Below are 15963 nucleotides of genomic sequence, written 5' to 3'. Positions count from 1 at the left end.
TCTTTTTTGGTTTGCTACAATGCCTTTTCTGAAACGTTGTCTCCCTCTGCTGGAACACTGACTTCTTTCATTTAATGCCTGCAGACTATAAAAGAGAAACCAACCCAAAAAGTTTGGTTGATTAGTCTGTGGCATTCTTTTAAACTGTTGCTTATGGCGGTCTCTGTGAGCTTCTCAGTGACATTCAGCCATCCAGGTATCCCGCCTGCAGTAGACGGAATGAGGCAATGGAACGCTGGCTGCGCGTGTCATAATAGGCTCTGAGCCTTTATATACCTGCGCACAGCAGCAGCCACCTTCAGTCTGCTGCTGGACAGCCAGCAGCAGCAGCAGGAGAGGTAATTAATCAGCAACCCTCCTGCTAAGGGTAGACAGCTGCTCGTTCCACCCACCCCCCCGCCTTAATTGGTTCTCCTCCCTTCCAACGGTGTTGAGGCGGGTGGGAACAGCCGGGGGTTGAGGGTACTGTGCTAAAAGAGGTGGAGTTATGCAGATCTAAAACGCGTGGATTGCAGCAGCAGCAAGCCGAAAAGTGCAGGCATGTGAGGGATCTAGAGGTTGACAGCATGTCTTCTTAACGGGAGTCCAGGTGGCCATCTCCACAAATGGACTTTTCAGAATCCTTGGGTGGCACCGTAGTCGGAAACCAATTCTGGTTATCGCTTCTCGGCCTTTTGGCTAAGATCAAGTGTAGTATCTGTTCTTATCAGTTTAATATCTGATACGTCCCCTATTTGGGGACCATATATTAAATGGATTTTTAGAACAGGAAGATGGAAAAACAGCTTGCTCTGTCCACTCCACGCATTGACCTGGTATTGCAGTATCTCCAGGACCGGTGCACCCCTTCTTTAATGCAGTTTCTAAAATCAGAAAGAATTGAATTCAATGCTTTTTGTTCATTTTGCTTGTTTGTCGGATTTTGGGATGGACTCTTTGGCTTTGCTTTTCTTCTCCTCATTGGATTTTTCATGTTAAAAGTTGCAGAAGCCAGATGACAAGCTCATTTTGGTTCAACTTCAGCAACTGTGCATTGCATTGCCATGTAATGTAATGTAATGCAATGCTATCTATCTAGCTCTCCCTCTATACTTCCTTTTGGATAAACAGACATATTAGGCAAGCATTTTGGAGCTTTCACCTAAATAACTACAGGTGGTGAGATAAGCTGCACAATATAATTGACCTTTCAGTATATTGTTGCACACACACCATCTATTTAGCAAATGCCCTTGTTATCAACAGCAGCCTTTTAAACTCACCTGAGCTAACAGGTATGTGAGCTGGTTACTCTGCTGCGCTTAAAATTTCTTTTTTGGTTTGCTACAATGCCTTTTCTGAAACGTTGTCTCCCTCTGCTGGAACACTGACTTCTTTCATTTAATGCCTGCAGACTATAAAAGAGAAACCAACCCAAAAAGTTTGGTTGATTAGTCTGTGGCATTCTTTTAAACTGTTGCTTATGGCGGTCTCTGTGAGCTTCTCAGTGACATTCAGCCATCCAGGTATCCCGCCTGCAGTAGACGGAATGTGGCAATGGAACGCTGGCTGCGCGTGTCATAATAGGCTCTGAGCCTTTATATACCTGCGCACAGCAGCAGCCACCTTCAGTCTGCTGCTGGACAGCCAGCAGCAGCAGCAGCAGGAGAGGTAATTAATCAGCAACCCTCCTGCTAAGGGTAGACAGCTGCTCGTTCCACCCCCCCCCCCGCCTTAATTGGTTCTCCTCCCTTCCAACGGTGTTGAGGCGGGTGGGAACAGCCGGGGGTTGAGGGTACTGTGCTAAAAGAGGTGGAGTTATGCAGATCTAAAACGCGTGGATTGCAGCAGCAGCAAGCCGAAAAGTGCAGGCATGTGAGGGATCTAGAGGTTGACAGCATGTCTTCTTAACGGGAGTCCAGGTGTCCATCTCCACAAATGGACTTTTCAGAATCCTTGGGTGGCACCGTAGTCGGAAACCAATTCTGGTTATCGCTTCTCGGCCTTTTGGCTAAGATCAAGTGTAGTATCTGTTCTTATCAGTTTAATATCTGATACGTCCCCTATCTGGGGACCATATATTAAATGGATTTTTAGAACAGGGAGATGGAAAAAGAGCTTGCTCTGTCCACTCCACGCATTGACCTGGTATTGCAGTATCTCCAGGACCGGTGCACCCCTTCTTTAATGCAGTTTCTAAAATCAGAAAGAATTGAATTCAATGCTTTTTGTTCATTTTGCTTGTTTGTCGGATTTTGGGATGGACTCTTTGGCTTTGCTTTTCTTCTCCTCATTGGATTTTTCATGTTAAAAGTTGCAGAAGCCAGATGACAAGCTCATTTTGGTTCAACTTCAGCAACTGTGCATTGCATTGCCATGTAATGTAATGTAATGCAATGCTATCTATCTAGCTCTCCCTCTATACTTCCTTTTGGATAAACAGACATATTAGGCAAGCATTTTGGAGCTTTCACCTAAATAACTACAGGTGGTGAGATAAGCTGCACAATATAATTGACCTTTCAGTATATTGTTGCACACACACCATCTATTTAGCAAATGCCCTTGTTATCAACAGCAGCCTTTTAAACTCACCTGAGCTAACAGGTATGTGAGCTGGTTACTCTGCTGCGCTTAAAATTTCTTTTTTGGTTTGCTACAATGCCTTTTCTGAAACGTTGTCTCCCTCTGCTGGAACACTGACTTCTTTCATTTAATGCCTGCAGACTATAAAAGAGAAACCAACCCAAAAAGTTTGGTTGATTAGTCTGTGGCATTCTTTTAAACTGTTGCTTATGGCGGTCTCTGTGAGCTTCTCAGTGACATTCAGCCATCCAGGTATCCCGCCTGCAGTAGACGGAATGTGGCAATGGAACGCTGGCCTCGTGTGTCATAATAGGCTCTGAGCCTTTATATACCTGCGCACAGCAGCAGCCACCTTCAGTCTGCTGCTGGACAGCCAGCAGCAGCAGCAGCAGGAGAGGTAATTAATCAGCAACCCTCCTGCTAAGGGTAGACAGCTGCTCGTTCCACCCCCCCCCCCCGCCTTAATTGGTTCTCCTCCCTTCCAACGGTGTTGAGGCGGGTGGGAACAGCCGGGGGTTGAGGGTACTGTGCTAAAAGAGGTGGAGTTATGCAGATCTAAAACGCGTGGATTGCAGCAGCAGCAAGCCGAAAAGTGCAGGCATGTGAGGGATCTAGAGGTTGACAGCATGTCTTCTTAACGGGAGTCCAGGTGGCCATCTCCACAAATGGACTTTTCAGAATCCTTGGGTGGCACCGTAGTCGGAAACCAATTCTGGTTATCGCTTCTCGGCCTTTTGGCTAAGATCAAGTGTAGTATCTGTTCTTATCAGTTTAATATCTGATACGTCCCCTATCTGGGGACCATATATTAAATGGATTTTAAGAACAGGGAGATGGAAAAAGAGCTTGCTCTGTCCACTCCACGCATTGACCTGGTATTGCAGTATCTCCAGGACCGGTGCACCCCTTCTTTAATGCAGTTTCTAAAATCAGAAAGAATTGAATTCAATGCTTTTTGTTCATTTTGCTTGTTTGTCGGATTTTGGGATGGACTCTTTGGCTTTGCTTTTCTTCTCCTCATTGGATTTTTCATGTTAAAAGTTGCAGAAGCCAGATGACAAGCTCATTTTGGTTCAACTTCAGCAACTGTGCATTGCATTGCCATGTAATGTAATGTAATGCAATGCTATCTATCTAGCTCTCCCTCTATACTTCCTTTTGGATAAACAGACATATTAGGCAAGCATTTTGGAGCTTTCACCTAAATAACTACAGGTGGTGAGATAAGCTGCACAATATAATTGACCTTTCAGTATATTGTTGCACACACACCATCTATTTAGCAAATGCCCTTGTTATCAACAGCAGCCTTTTAAACTCACCTGAGCTAACAGGTATGTGAGCTGGTTACTCTGCTGCGCTTAAAATTTCTTTTTTGGTTTGCTACAATGCCTTTTCTGAAACGTTGTCTCCCTCTGCTGGAACACTGACTTCTTTCATTTAATGCCTGCAGACTATAAAAGAGAAACCAACCCAAAAAGTTTGGTTGATTAGTCTGTGGCATTCTTTTAAACTGTTGCTTATAGCGGTCTCTGTGAGCTTCTCAGTGACATTCAGCCATCCAGGTATCCCGCCTGCAGTAGACGGAATGTGGCAATGGAACGCTGGCTGCGCGTGTCATAATAGGCTCTGAGCCTTTATATACCTGCGCACAGCAGCAGCCACCTTCAGTCTGCTGCTGGACAGCCAGCAGCAGCAGCAGCAGGAGAGGTAATTAATCAGCAACCCTCCTGCTAAGGGTAGACAGCTGCTCGTTCCACCCCCCCCCCGCCTTAATTGGTTCTCCTCCCTTCCAACGGTGTTGAGGCGGGTGGGAACAGCCGGGGGTTGAGGGTACTGTGCTAAAAGAGGTGGAGTTATGCAGATCTAAAACGCGTGGATTGCAGCAGCAGCAAGCCGAAAAGTGCAGGCATGTGAGGGATCTAGAGGTTGACAGCATGTCTTCTTAACGGGAGTCCAGGTGGCCATCTCCACAAATGGACTTTTCAGAATCCTTGGGTGGCACCGTAGTCGGAAACCAATTCTGGTTATCGCTTCTCGGCCTTTTGGCTAAGATCAAGTGTAGTATCTGTTCTTATCAGTTTAATATCTGATACGTCCCCTATCTGGGGACCATATATTAAATGGATTTTTAGAACAGGGAGATGGAAAAAGAGCTTGCTCTGTCCACTCCACGCATTGACCTGGTATTGCAGTATCTCCAGGACCGGTGCACCCCTTCTTTAATGCAGTTTCTAAAATCAGAAAGAATTGAATTCAATGCTTTTTGTTCATTTTGCTTGTTTGTCGGATTTTGGGATGGACTCTTTGGCTTTGCTTTTCTTCTCCTCATTGGATTTTTCATGTTAAAAGTTGCAGAAGCCAGATGACAAGCTCATTTTGGTTCAACTTCAGCAACTGTGCATTGCATTGCCATGTAATGTAATGTAATGCAATGCTATCTATCTAGCTCTCCCTCTATACTTCCTTTTGGATAAACAGACATATTAGGCAAGCATTTTGGAGCTTTCACCTAAATAACTACAGGTGGTGAGATAAGCTGCACAATATAATTGACCTTTCAGTATATTGTTGCACACACACCATCTATTTAGCAAATGCCCTTGTTATCAACAGCAGCCTTTTAAACTCACCTGAGCTAACAGGTATGTGAGCTGGTTACTCTGCTGCGCTTAAAATTTCTTTTTTGGTTTGCTACAATGCCTTTTCTGAAACGTTGTCTCCCTCTGCTGGAACACTGACTTCTTTCATTTAATGCCTGCAGACTATAAAAGAGAAACCAACCCAAAAAGTTTGGTTGATTAGTCTGTGGCATTCTTTTAAACTGTTGCTTATAGCGGTCTCTGTGAGCTTCTCAGTGACATTCAGCCATCCAGGTATCCCGCCTGCAGTAGACGGAATGTGGCAATGGAACGCTGGCTGCGCGTGTCATAATAGGCTCTGAGCCTTTATATACCTGCGCACAGCAGCAGCCACCTTCAGTCTGCTGCTGGACAGCCAGCAGCAGCAGCAGCAGGAGAGGTAATTAATCAGCAACCCTCCTGCTAAGGGTAGACAGCTGCTCGTTCCACCCCCCCCCCGCCTTAATTGGTTCTCCTCCCTTCCAACGGTGTTGAGGCGGGTGGGAACAGCCGGGGGTTGAGGGTACTGTGCTAAAAGAGGTGGAGTTATGCAGATCTAAAACGCGTGGATTGCAGCAGCAGCAAGCCGAAAAGTGCAGGCATGTGAGGGATCTAGAGGTTGACAGCATGTCTTCTTAACGGGAGTCCAGGTGGCCATCTCCACAAATGGACTTTTCAGAATCCTTGGGTGGCACCGTAGTCGGAAACCAATTCTGGTTATCGCTTCTCGGCCTTTTGGCTAAGATCAAGTGTAGTATCTGTTCTTATCAGTTTAATATCTGATACGTCCCCTATCTGGGGACCATATATTAAATGGATTTTTAGAACAGGGAGATGGAAAAAGAGCTTGCTCTGTCCACTCCACGCATTGACCTGGTATTGCAGTATCTCCAGGACCGGTGCACCCCTTCTTTAATGCAGTTTCTAAAATCAGAAAGAATTGAATTCAATGCTTTTTGTTCATTTTGCTTGTTTGTCGGATTTTGGGATGGACTCTTTGGCTTTGCTTTTCTTCTCCTCATTGGATTTTTCATGTTAAAAGTTGCAGAAGCCAGATGACAAGCTCATTTTGGTTCAACTTCAGCAACTGTGCATTGCATTGCCATGTAATGTAATGTAATGCAATGCTATCTATCTAGCTCTCCCTCTATACTTCCTTTTGGATAAACAGACATATTAGGCAAGCATTTTGGAGCTTTCACCTAAATAACTACAGGTGGTGAGATAAGCTGCACAATATAATTGACCTTTCAGTATATTGTTGCACACACACCATCTATTTAGCAAATGCCCTTGTTATCAACAGCAGCCTTTTAAACTCACCTGACCTAACAGGTATGTGAGCTGGTTACTCTGCTGCGCTTAAAATTTCTTTTTTGGTTTGCTACAATGCCTTTTCTGAAACGTTGTCTCCCTCTGCTGGAACACTGACTTCTTTCATTTAATGCCTGCAGACTATAAAAGAGAAACCAACCCAAAAAGTTTGGTTGATTAGTCTGTGGCATTCTTTTAAACTGTTGCTTATGGCGGTCTCTGTGAGCTTCTCAGTGACATTCAGCCATCCAGGTATCCCGCCTGCAGTAGATGGAATGTGGCAATGGAACGCTGGCTGCGCGTGTCATAATAGGCTCTGAGCCTTTATATACCTGCGCACAGCAGCAGCCACCTTCAGTCTGCTGCTGGACAGCCAGCAGCAGCAGCAGCAGGAGAGGTAATTAATCAGCAACCCTCCTGCTAAGGGTAGACAGCTGCTCGTTCCACCCCCCCCCCGCCTTAATTGGTTCTCCTCCCTTCCAACGGTGTTGAGGCGGGTGGGAACAGCCGGGGGTTGAGGGTACTGTGCTAAAAGAGGTGGAGTTATGCAGATCTAAAACGCGTGGATTGCAGCAGCAGCAAGCCGAAAAGTGCAGGCATGTGAGGGATCTAGAGGTTGACAGCATGTCTTCTTAACGGGAGTCCAGGTGGCCATCTCCACAAATGGACTTTTCAGAATCCTTGGGTGGCACCGTAGTCGGAAACCAATTCTGGTTATCGCTTCTCGGCCTTTTGGCTAAGATCAAGTGTAGTATCTGTTCTTATCAGTTTAATATCTGATACGTCCCCTATCTGGGGACCATATATTAAATGGATTTTTAGAACAGGGAGATGGAAAAAGAGCTTGCTCTGTCCACTCCACGCATTGACCTGGTATTGCAGTATCTCCAGGACCGGTGCACCCCTTCTTTAATGCAGTTTCTAAAATCAGAAAGAATTGAATTCAATGCTTTTTGTTCATTTTGCTTGTTTGTCGGATTTTGGGATGGACTCTTTGGCTTTGCTTTTCTTCTCCTCATTGGATTTTTCATGTTAAAAGTTGCAGAAGCCAGATGACAAGCTCATTTTGGTTCAACTTCAGCAACTGTGCATTGCATTGCCATGTAATGTAATGTAATGCAATGCTATCTATCTAGCTCTCCCTCTATGCTTCCTTTTGGATAAACAGACATATTAGGCAAGCATTTTGGAGCTTTCACCTAAATAACTACAGGTGGTGAGATAAGCTGCACAATATAATTGACCTTTCAGCATATTGTTGCACACACACCATCTATTTAGCAAATGCCCTTGTTATCAACAGCAGCCTTTTAAACTCACCTGAGCTAACAGGTATGTGAGCTGGTTACTCTGCTGCGCTTAAAATTTCTTTTTTGGTTTGCTACAATGCCTTTTCTGAAACGTTGTCTCCCTCTGCTGGAACACTGACTTCTTTCATTTAATGCCTGCAGACTATAAAAGAGAAACCAACCCAAAAAGTTTGGTTGATTAGTCTGTGGCATTCTTTTAAACTGTTGCTTATGGCGGTCTCTGTGAGCTTCTCAGTGACATTCAGCCATCCAGGTATCCCGCCTGCAGTAGATGGAATGTGGCAATGGAACGCTGGCTGCGCGTGTCATAATAGGCTCTGAGCCTTTATATACCTGCGCACAGCAGCAGCCACCTTCAGTCTGCTGCTGGACAGCCAGCAGCAGCAGCAGCAGGAGAGGTAATTAATCAGCAACCCTCCTGCTAAGGGTAGACAGCTGCTCGTTCCACCCCCCCCCCCCGCCTTAATTGGTTCTCCTCCCTTCCAACGGTGTTGAGGCGGGTGGGAACAGCCGGGGGTTGAGGGTACTGTGCTAAAAGAGGTGGAGTTATGCAGATCTAAAACGCGTGGATTGCAGCAGCAGCAAGCCGAAAAGTGCAGGCATGTGAGCGATCTAGAGGTTGACAGCATGTCTTCTTAACGGGAGTCCAGGTGGCCATCTCCACAAATGGACTTTTCAGAATCCTTGGGTGGCACCGTAGTCGGAAACCAATTCTGGTTATCGCTTCTCGGCCTTTTGGCTAAGATCAAGTGTAGTATCTGTTCTTATCAGTTTAATATCTGATACGTCCCCTATCTGGGGACCATATATTAAATGGATTTTAAGAACAGGGAGATGGAAAAAGAGCTTGCTCTGTCCACTCCACGCATTGACCTGGTATTGCAGTATCTCCAGGACCGGTGCACCCCTTCTTTAATGCAGTTTCTAAAATCAGAAAGAATTGAATTCAATGCTTTTTGTTCATTTTGCTTGTTTGTCGGATTTTGGGATGGACTCTTTGGCTTTGCTTTTCTTCTCCTCATTGGATTTTTCATGTTAAAAGTTGCAGAAGCCAGATGACAAGCTCATTTTGGTTCAACTTCAGCAACTGTGCATTGCATTGCCATGTAATGTAATGTAATGCAATGCTATCTATCTAGCTCTCCCTCTATACTTCCTTTTGGATAAACAGACATATTAGGCAAGCATTTTGGAGCTTTCACCTAAATAACTACAGGTGGTGAGATAAGCTGCACAATATAATTGACCTTTCAGTATATTGTTGCACACACACCATCTATTTAGCAAATGCCCTTGTTATCAACAGCAGCCTTTTAAACTCACCTGAGCTAACAGGTATGTGAGCTGGTTACTCTGCTGCGCTTAAAATTTCTTTTTTGGTTTGCTACAATGCCTTTTCTGAAACGTTGTCTCCCTCTGCTGGAACACTGACTTCTTTCATTTAATGCCTGCAGACTATAAAAGAGAAACCAACCCAAAAAGTTTGGTTGATTAGTCTGTGGCATTCTTTTAAACTGTTGCTTATGGCGGTCTCTGTGAGCTTCTCAGTGACATTCAGCCATCCAGGTATCCCGCCTGCAGTAGACGGAATGTGGCAATGGAACGCTGGCTGCGCGTGTCATAATAGGCTCTGAGCCTTTATATACCTGCGCACAGCAGCAGCCACCTTCAGTCTGCTGCTGGACAGCCAGCAGCAGCAGCAGCAGGAGAGGTAATTAATCAGCAACCCTCCTGCTAAGGGTAGACAGCTGCTCGTTCCACCCCCCCCCGCCTTAATTGGTTCTCCTCCCTTCCAACGGTGTTGAGGCGGGTGGGAACAGCCGGGGGTTGAGGGTACTGTGCTAAAAGAGGTGGAGTTATGCAGATCTAAAACGCGTGGATTGCAGCAGCAGCAAGCCGAAAAGTGCAGGCATGTGAGGGATCTAGAGGTTGACAGCATGTCTTCTTAACGGGAGTCCAGGTGGCCATCTCCACAAATGGACTTTTCAGAATCCTTGGGTGGCACCGTAGTCGGAAACCAATTCTGGTTATCGCTTCTCGGCCTTTTGGCTAAGATCAAGTGTAGTATCTGTTCTTATCAGTTTAATATCTGATACGTCCCCTATCTGGGGACCATATATTAAATGGATTTTTAGAACAGGGAGATGGAAAAAGAGCTTGCTCTGTCCACTCCACGCATTGACCTGGTATTGCAGTATCTCCAGGACCGGTGCACCCCTTCTTTAATGCAGTTTCTAAAATCAGAAAGAATTGAATTCAATGCTTTTTGTTCATTTTGCTTGTTTGTCGGATTTTGGGATGGACTCTTTGGCTTTGCTTTTCTTCTCCTCATTGGATTTTTCATGTTAAAAGTTGCAGAAGCCAGATGACAAGCTCATTTTGGTTCAACTTCAGCAACTGTGCATTGCATTGCCATGTAATGTAATGTAATGCAATGCTATCTATCTAGCTCTCCCTCTATACTTCCTTTTGGATAAACAGACATATTAGGCAAGCATTTTGGAGCTTTCACCTAAATAACTACAGGTGGTGAGATAAGCTGCACAATATAATTGACCTTTCAGTATATTGTTGCACACACACCATCTATTTAGCAAATGCCCTTGTTATCAACAGCAGCCTTTTAAACTCACCTGAGCTAACAGGTATGTGAGCTGGTTACTCTGCTGCGCTTAAAATTTCTTTTTTGGTTTGCTACAATGCCTTTTCTGAAACGTTGTCTCCCTCTGCTGGAACACTGACTTCTTTCATTTAATGCCTGCAGACTATAAAAGAGAAACCAACCCAAAAAGTTTGGTTGATTAGTCTGTGGCATTCTTTTAAACTGTTGCTTATAGCGGTCTCTGTGAGCTTCTCAGTGACATTCAGCCATCCAGGTATCCCGCCTGCAGTAGACGGAATGTGGCAATGGAACGCTGGCTGCGCGTGTCATAATAGGCTCTGAGCCTTTATATACCTGCGCACAGCAGCAGCCACCTTCAGTCTGCTGCTGGACAGCCAGCAGCAGCAGCAGCAGGAGAGGTAATTAATCAGCAACCCTCCTGCTAAGGGTAGACAGCTGCTCGTTCCACCCCCCCCCCGCCTTAATTGGTTCTCCTCCCTTCCAACGGTGTTGAGGCGGGTGGGAACAGCCGGGGGTTGAGGGTACTGTGCTAAAAGAGGTGGAGTTATGCAGATCTAAAACGCGTGGATTGCAGCAGCAGCAAGCCGAAAAGTGCAGGCATGTGAGGGATCTAGAGGTTGACAGCATGTCTTCTTAACGGGAGTCCAGGTGGCCATCTCCACAAATGGACTTTTCAGAATCCTTGGGTGGCACCGTAGTCGGAAACCAATTCTGGTTATCGCTTCTCGGCCTTTTGGCTAAGATCAAGTGTAGTATCTGTTCTTATCAGTTTAATATCTGATACGTCCCCTATCTGGGGACCATATATTAAATGGATTTTTAGAACAGGGAGATGGAAAAAGAGCTTGCTCTGTCCACTCCACGCATTGACCTGGTATTGCAGTATCTCCAGGACCGGTGCACCCCTTCTTTAATGCAGTTTCTAAAATCAGAAAGAATTGAATTCAATGCTTTTTGTTCATTTTGCTTGTTTGTCGGATTTTGGGATGGACTCTTTGGCTTTGCTTTTCTTCTCCTCATTGGATTTTTCATGTTAAAAGTTGCAGAAGCCAGATGACAAGCTCATTTTGGTTCAACTTCAGCAACTGTGCATTGCATTGCCATGTAATGTAATGTAATGCAATGCTATCTATCTAGCTCTCCCTCTATACTTCCTTTTGGATAAACAGACATATTAGGCAAGCATTTTGGAGCTTTCACCTAAATAACTACAGGTGGTGAGATAAGCTGCACAATATAATTGACCTTTCAGTATATTGTTGCACACACACCATCTATTTAGCAAATGCCCTTGTTATCAACAGCAGCCTTTTAAACTCACCTGAGCTAACAGGTATGTGAGCTGGTTACTCTGCTGCGCTTAAAATTTCTTTTTTGGTTTGCTACAATGCCTTTTCTGAAACGTTGTCTCCCTCTGCTGGAACACTGACTTCTTTCATTTAATGCCTGCAGACTATAAAAGAGAAACCAACCCAAAAAGTTTGGTTGATTAGTCTGTGGCATTCTTTTAAACTGTTGCTTATAGCGGTCTCTGTGAGCTTCTCAGTGACATTCAGCCATCCAGGTATCCCGCCTGCAGTAGACGGAATGTGGCAATGGAACGCTGGCTGCGCGTGTCATAATAGGCTCTGAGCCTTTATATACCTGCGCACAGCAGCAGCCACCTTCAGTCTGCTGCTGGACAGCCAGCAGCAGCAGCAGCAGGAGAGGTAATTAATCAGCAACCCTCCTGCTAAGGGTAGACAGCTGCTCGTTCCACCCCCCCCCCGCCTTAATTGGTTCTCCTCCCTTCCAACGGTGTTGAGGCGGGTGGGAACAGCCGGGGGTTGAGGGTACTGTGCTAAAAGAGGTGGAGTTATGCAGATCTAAAACGCGTGGATTGCAGCAGCAGCAAGCCGAAAAGTGCAGGCATGTGAGGGATCTAGAGGTTGACAGCATGTCTTCTTAACGGGAGTCCAGGTGGCCATCTCCACAAATGGACTTTTCAGAATCCTTGGGTGGCACCGTAGTCGGAAACCAATTCTGGTTATCGCTTCTCGGCCTTTTGGCTAAGATCAAGTGTAGTATCTGTTCTTATCAGTTTAATATCTGATACGTCCCCTATCTGGGGACCATATATTAAATGGATTTTTAGAACAGGGAGATGGAAAAAGAGCTTGCTCTGTCCACTCCACGCATTGACCTGGTATTGCAGTATCTCCAGGACCGGTGCACCCCTTCTTTAATGCAGTTTCTAAAATCAGAAAGAATTGAATTCAATGCTTTTTGTTCATTTTGCTTGTTTGTCGGATTTTGGGATGGACTCTTTGGCTTTGCTTTTCTTCTCCTCATTGGATTTTTCATGTTAAAAGTTGCAGAAGCCAGATGACAAGCTCATTTTGGTTCAACTTCAGCAACTGTGCATTGCATTGCCATGTAATGTAATGTAATGCAATGCTATCTATCTAGCTCTCCCTCTATACTTCCTTTTGGATAAACAGACATATTAGGCAAGCATTTTGGAGCTTTCACCTAAATAACTACAGGTGGTGAGATAAGCTGCACAATATAATTGACCTTTCAGTATATTGTTGCACACACACCATCTATTTAGCAAATGCCCTTGTTATCAACAGCAGCCTTTTAAACTCACCTGACCTAACAGGTATGTGAGCTGGTTACTCTGCTGCGCTTAAAATTTCTTTTTTGGTTTGCTACAATGCCTTTTCTGAAACGTTGTCTCCCTCTGCTGGAACACTGACTTCTTTCATTTAATGCCTGCAGACTATAAAAGAGAAACCAACCCAAAAAGTTTGGTTGATTAGTCTGTGGCATTCTTTTAAACTGTTGCTTATGGCGGTCTCTGTGAGCTTCTCAGTGACATTCAGCCATCCAGGTATCCCGCCTGCAGTAGATGGAATGTGGCAATGGAACGCTGGCTGCGCGTGTCATAATAGGCTCTGAGCCTTTATATACCTGCGCACAGCAGCAGCCACCTTCAGTCTGCTGCTGGACAGCCAGCAGCAGCAGCAGCAGGAGAGGTAATTAATCAGCAACCCTCCTGCTAAGGGTAGACAGCTGCTCGTTCCACCCCCCCCCCGCCTTAATTGGTTCTCCTCCCTTCCAACGGTGTTGAGGCGGGTGGGAACAGCCGGGGGTTGAGGGTACTGTGCTAAAAGAGGTGGAGTTATGCAGATCTAAAACGCGTGGATTGCAGCAGCAGCAAGCCGAAAAGTGCAGGCATGTGAGGGATCTAGAGGTTGACAGCATGTCTTCTTAACGGGAGTCCAGGTGGCCATCTCCACAAATGGACTTTTCAGAATCCTTGGGTGGCACCGTAGTCGGAAACCAATTCTGGTTATCGCTTCTCGGCCTTTTGGCTAAGATCAAGTGTAGTATCTGTTCTTATCAGTTTAATATCTGATACGTCCCCTATCTGGGGACCATATATTAAATGGATTTTTAGAACAGGGAGATGGAAAAAGAGCTTGCTCTGTCCACTCCACGCATTGACCTGGTATTGCAGTATCTCCAGGACCGGTGCACCCCTTCTTTAATGCAGTTTCTAAAATCAGAAAGAATTGAATTCAATGCTTTTTGTTCATTTTGCTTGTTTGTCGGATTTTGGGATGGACTCTTTGGCTTTGCTTTTCTTCTCCTCATTGGATTTTTCATGTTAAAAGTTGCAGAAGCCAGATGACAAGCTCATTTTGGTTCAACTTCAGCAACTGTGCATTGCATTGCCATGTAATGTAATGTAATGCAATGCTATCTATCTAGCTCTCCCTCTATGCTTCCTTTTGGATAAACAGACATATTAGGCAAGCATTTTGGAGCTTTCACCTAAATAACTACAGGTGGTGAGATAAGCTGCACAATATAATTGACCTTTCAGCATATTGTTGCACACACACCATCTATTTAGCAAATGCCCTTGTTATCAACAGCAGCCTTTTAAACTCACCTGAGCTAACAGGTATGTGAGCTGGTTACTCTGCTGCGCTTAAAATTTCTTTTTTGGTTTGCTACAATGCCTTTTCTGAAACGTTGTCTCCCTCTGCTGGAACACTGACTTCTTTCATTTAATGCCTGCAGACTATAAAAGAGAAACCAACCCAAAAAGTTTGGTTGATTAGTCTGTGGCATTCTTTTAAACTGTTGCTTATGGCGGTCTCTGTGAGCTTCTCAGTGACATTCAGCCATCCAGGTATCCCGCCTGCAGTAGATGGAATGTGGCAATGGAACGCTGGCTGCGCGTGTCATAATAGGCTCTGAGCCTTTATATACCTGCGCACAGCAGCAGCCACCTTCAGTCTGCTGCTGGACAGCCAGCAGCAGCAGCAGCAGGAGAGGTAATTAATCAGCAACCCTCCTGCTAAGGGTAGACAGCTGCTCGTTCCACCCCCCCCCCCGCCTTAATTGGTTCTCCTCCCTTCCAACGGTGTTGAGGCGGGTGGGAACAGCCGGGGGTTGAGGGTACTGTGCTAAAAGAGGTGGAGTTATGCAGATCTAAAACGCGTGGATTGCAGCAGCAGCAAGCCGAAAAGTGCAGGCATGTGAGGGATCTAGAGGTTGACAGCATGTCTTCTTAACGGGAGTCCAGGTGGCCATCTCCACAAATGGACTTTTCAGAATCCTTGGGTGGCACCGTAGTCGGAAACCAATTCTGGTTATCGCTTCTCGGCCTTTTGGCTAAGATCAAGTGTAGTATCTGTTCTTATCAGTTTAATATCTGATACGTCCCCTATCTGGGGACCATATATTAAATGGATTTTTAGAACAGGGAGATGGAAAAAGAGCTTGCTCTGTCCACTCCACGCATTGACCTGGTATTGCAGTATCTCCAGGACCGGTGCACCCCTTCTTTAATGCAGTTTCTAAAATCAGAAAGAATTGAATTCAATGCTTTTTGTTCATTTTGCTTGTTTGTCGGATTTTGGGATGGACTCTTTGGCTTTGCTTTTCTTCTCCTCATTGGATTTTTCATGTTAAAAGTTGCAGAAGCCAGATGACAAGCTCATTTTGGTTCAACTTCAGCAACTGTGCATTGCATTGCCATGTAATGTAATGTAATGCAATGCTATCTATCTAGCTCTCCCTCTATGCTTCCTTTTGGATAAACAGACATATTAGGCAAGCATTTTGGAGCTTTCACCTAAATAACTACAGGTGGTGAGATAAGCTGCACAATATAATTGACCTTTCAGTATATTGTTGCACACACACCATCTATTTAGCAAATGCCCTTGTTATCAACAGCAGCCTTTTAAACTCACCTGAGCTAACAGGTATGTGAGCTGGTTACTCTGCTGCGCTTAAAATTTCTTTTTTGGTTTGCTACAATGCCTTTTCTGAAACGTTGTCTCCCTCTGCTGGAACACTGACTTCTTTCATTTAATGCCTGCAGACTATAAAAGAGAAACCAACCCAAAAAGTTTGGTTGATTAGTCTGTGGCATTCTTTTAAACTGTTGCTTATGGCGGTCTCTGTGAGCTTCTCAGTGACATTCAGCCATCCAGGTATCCCGCCTGCAGTAGACGGAATGTGGCAA

The 15963-nt window shown here is 45.1% G+C and overlaps 12 non-coding genes across 12 annotated transcripts; all 12 read left to right on the top strand.

The window, feature by feature from the left end:
• The first annotated feature begins 658 nt into the window (after positions 1 to 658).
• LOC141210442 (U2 spliceosomal RNA) lies at positions 659 to 849 on the top strand. The gene has a single exon (XR_012280610.1). It is a non-coding gene; the product is annotated as a U2 spliceosomal RNA (small nuclear RNA).
• Positions 850 to 1970: 1121 nt separating this feature from the next.
• Positions 1971 to 2161, top strand: LOC141209039 (U2 spliceosomal RNA). The gene has a single exon (XR_012279247.1). It is a non-coding gene; the product is annotated as a U2 spliceosomal RNA (small nuclear RNA).
• A 1122-nt stretch (positions 2162 to 3283) lies between these two features.
• LOC141210071 (U2 spliceosomal RNA) lies at positions 3284 to 3474 on the top strand. The gene has a single exon (XR_012280251.1). It is a non-coding gene; the product is annotated as a U2 spliceosomal RNA (small nuclear RNA).
• Positions 3475 to 4594: 1120 nt separating this feature from the next.
• LOC141209038 (U2 spliceosomal RNA) lies at positions 4595 to 4785 on the top strand. The gene has a single exon (XR_012279246.1). It is a non-coding gene; the product is annotated as a U2 spliceosomal RNA (small nuclear RNA).
• A 1120-nt stretch (positions 4786 to 5905) lies between these two features.
• LOC141209036 (U2 spliceosomal RNA) lies at positions 5906 to 6096 on the top strand. The gene has a single exon (XR_012279245.1). It is a non-coding gene; the product is annotated as a U2 spliceosomal RNA (small nuclear RNA).
• Positions 6097 to 7216: 1120 nt separating this feature from the next.
• Positions 7217 to 7407, top strand: LOC141209035 (U2 spliceosomal RNA). Its single transcript, XR_012279244.1, has one exon. It is a non-coding gene; the product is annotated as a U2 spliceosomal RNA (small nuclear RNA).
• Positions 7408 to 8529: 1122 nt separating this feature from the next.
• LOC141210069 (U2 spliceosomal RNA) lies at positions 8530 to 8720 on the top strand. The gene has a single exon (XR_012280249.1). It is a non-coding gene; the product is annotated as a U2 spliceosomal RNA (small nuclear RNA).
• A 1119-nt stretch (positions 8721 to 9839) lies between these two features.
• Positions 9840 to 10030, top strand: LOC141209034 (U2 spliceosomal RNA). Its single transcript, XR_012279243.1, has one exon. It is a non-coding gene; the product is annotated as a U2 spliceosomal RNA (small nuclear RNA).
• Positions 10031 to 11150: 1120 nt separating this feature from the next.
• Positions 11151 to 11341, top strand: LOC141209033 (U2 spliceosomal RNA). The gene has a single exon (XR_012279242.1). It is a non-coding gene; the product is annotated as a U2 spliceosomal RNA (small nuclear RNA).
• A 1120-nt stretch (positions 11342 to 12461) lies between these two features.
• Positions 12462 to 12652, top strand: LOC141209032 (U2 spliceosomal RNA). The gene has a single exon (XR_012279241.1). It is a non-coding gene; the product is annotated as a U2 spliceosomal RNA (small nuclear RNA).
• A 1120-nt stretch (positions 12653 to 13772) lies between these two features.
• LOC141209031 (U2 spliceosomal RNA) lies at positions 13773 to 13963 on the top strand. Its single transcript, XR_012279240.1, has one exon. It is a non-coding gene; the product is annotated as a U2 spliceosomal RNA (small nuclear RNA).
• Positions 13964 to 15084: 1121 nt separating this feature from the next.
• LOC141209030 (U2 spliceosomal RNA) lies at positions 15085 to 15275 on the top strand. The gene has a single exon (XR_012279239.1). It is a non-coding gene; the product is annotated as a U2 spliceosomal RNA (small nuclear RNA).
• Positions 15276 to 15963: the final 688 nt, after the last annotated feature.

The sequence above is a fragment of the Phyllobates terribilis genome, unplaced genomic scaffold, assembly GCF_046119375.1.
Source record: "Phyllobates terribilis strain yellow unplaced genomic scaffold, ASM4611937v1 Scaffold_169__1_contigs__length_4117513, whole genome shotgun sequence".
Taxonomy (NCBI): Eukaryota; Metazoa; Chordata; class Amphibia; order Anura; family Dendrobatidae; genus Phyllobates; species Phyllobates terribilis.
Note: the sequence above shows the minus strand (reverse complement) of the source record. Positions and strands in the feature narration are given on the sequence as shown.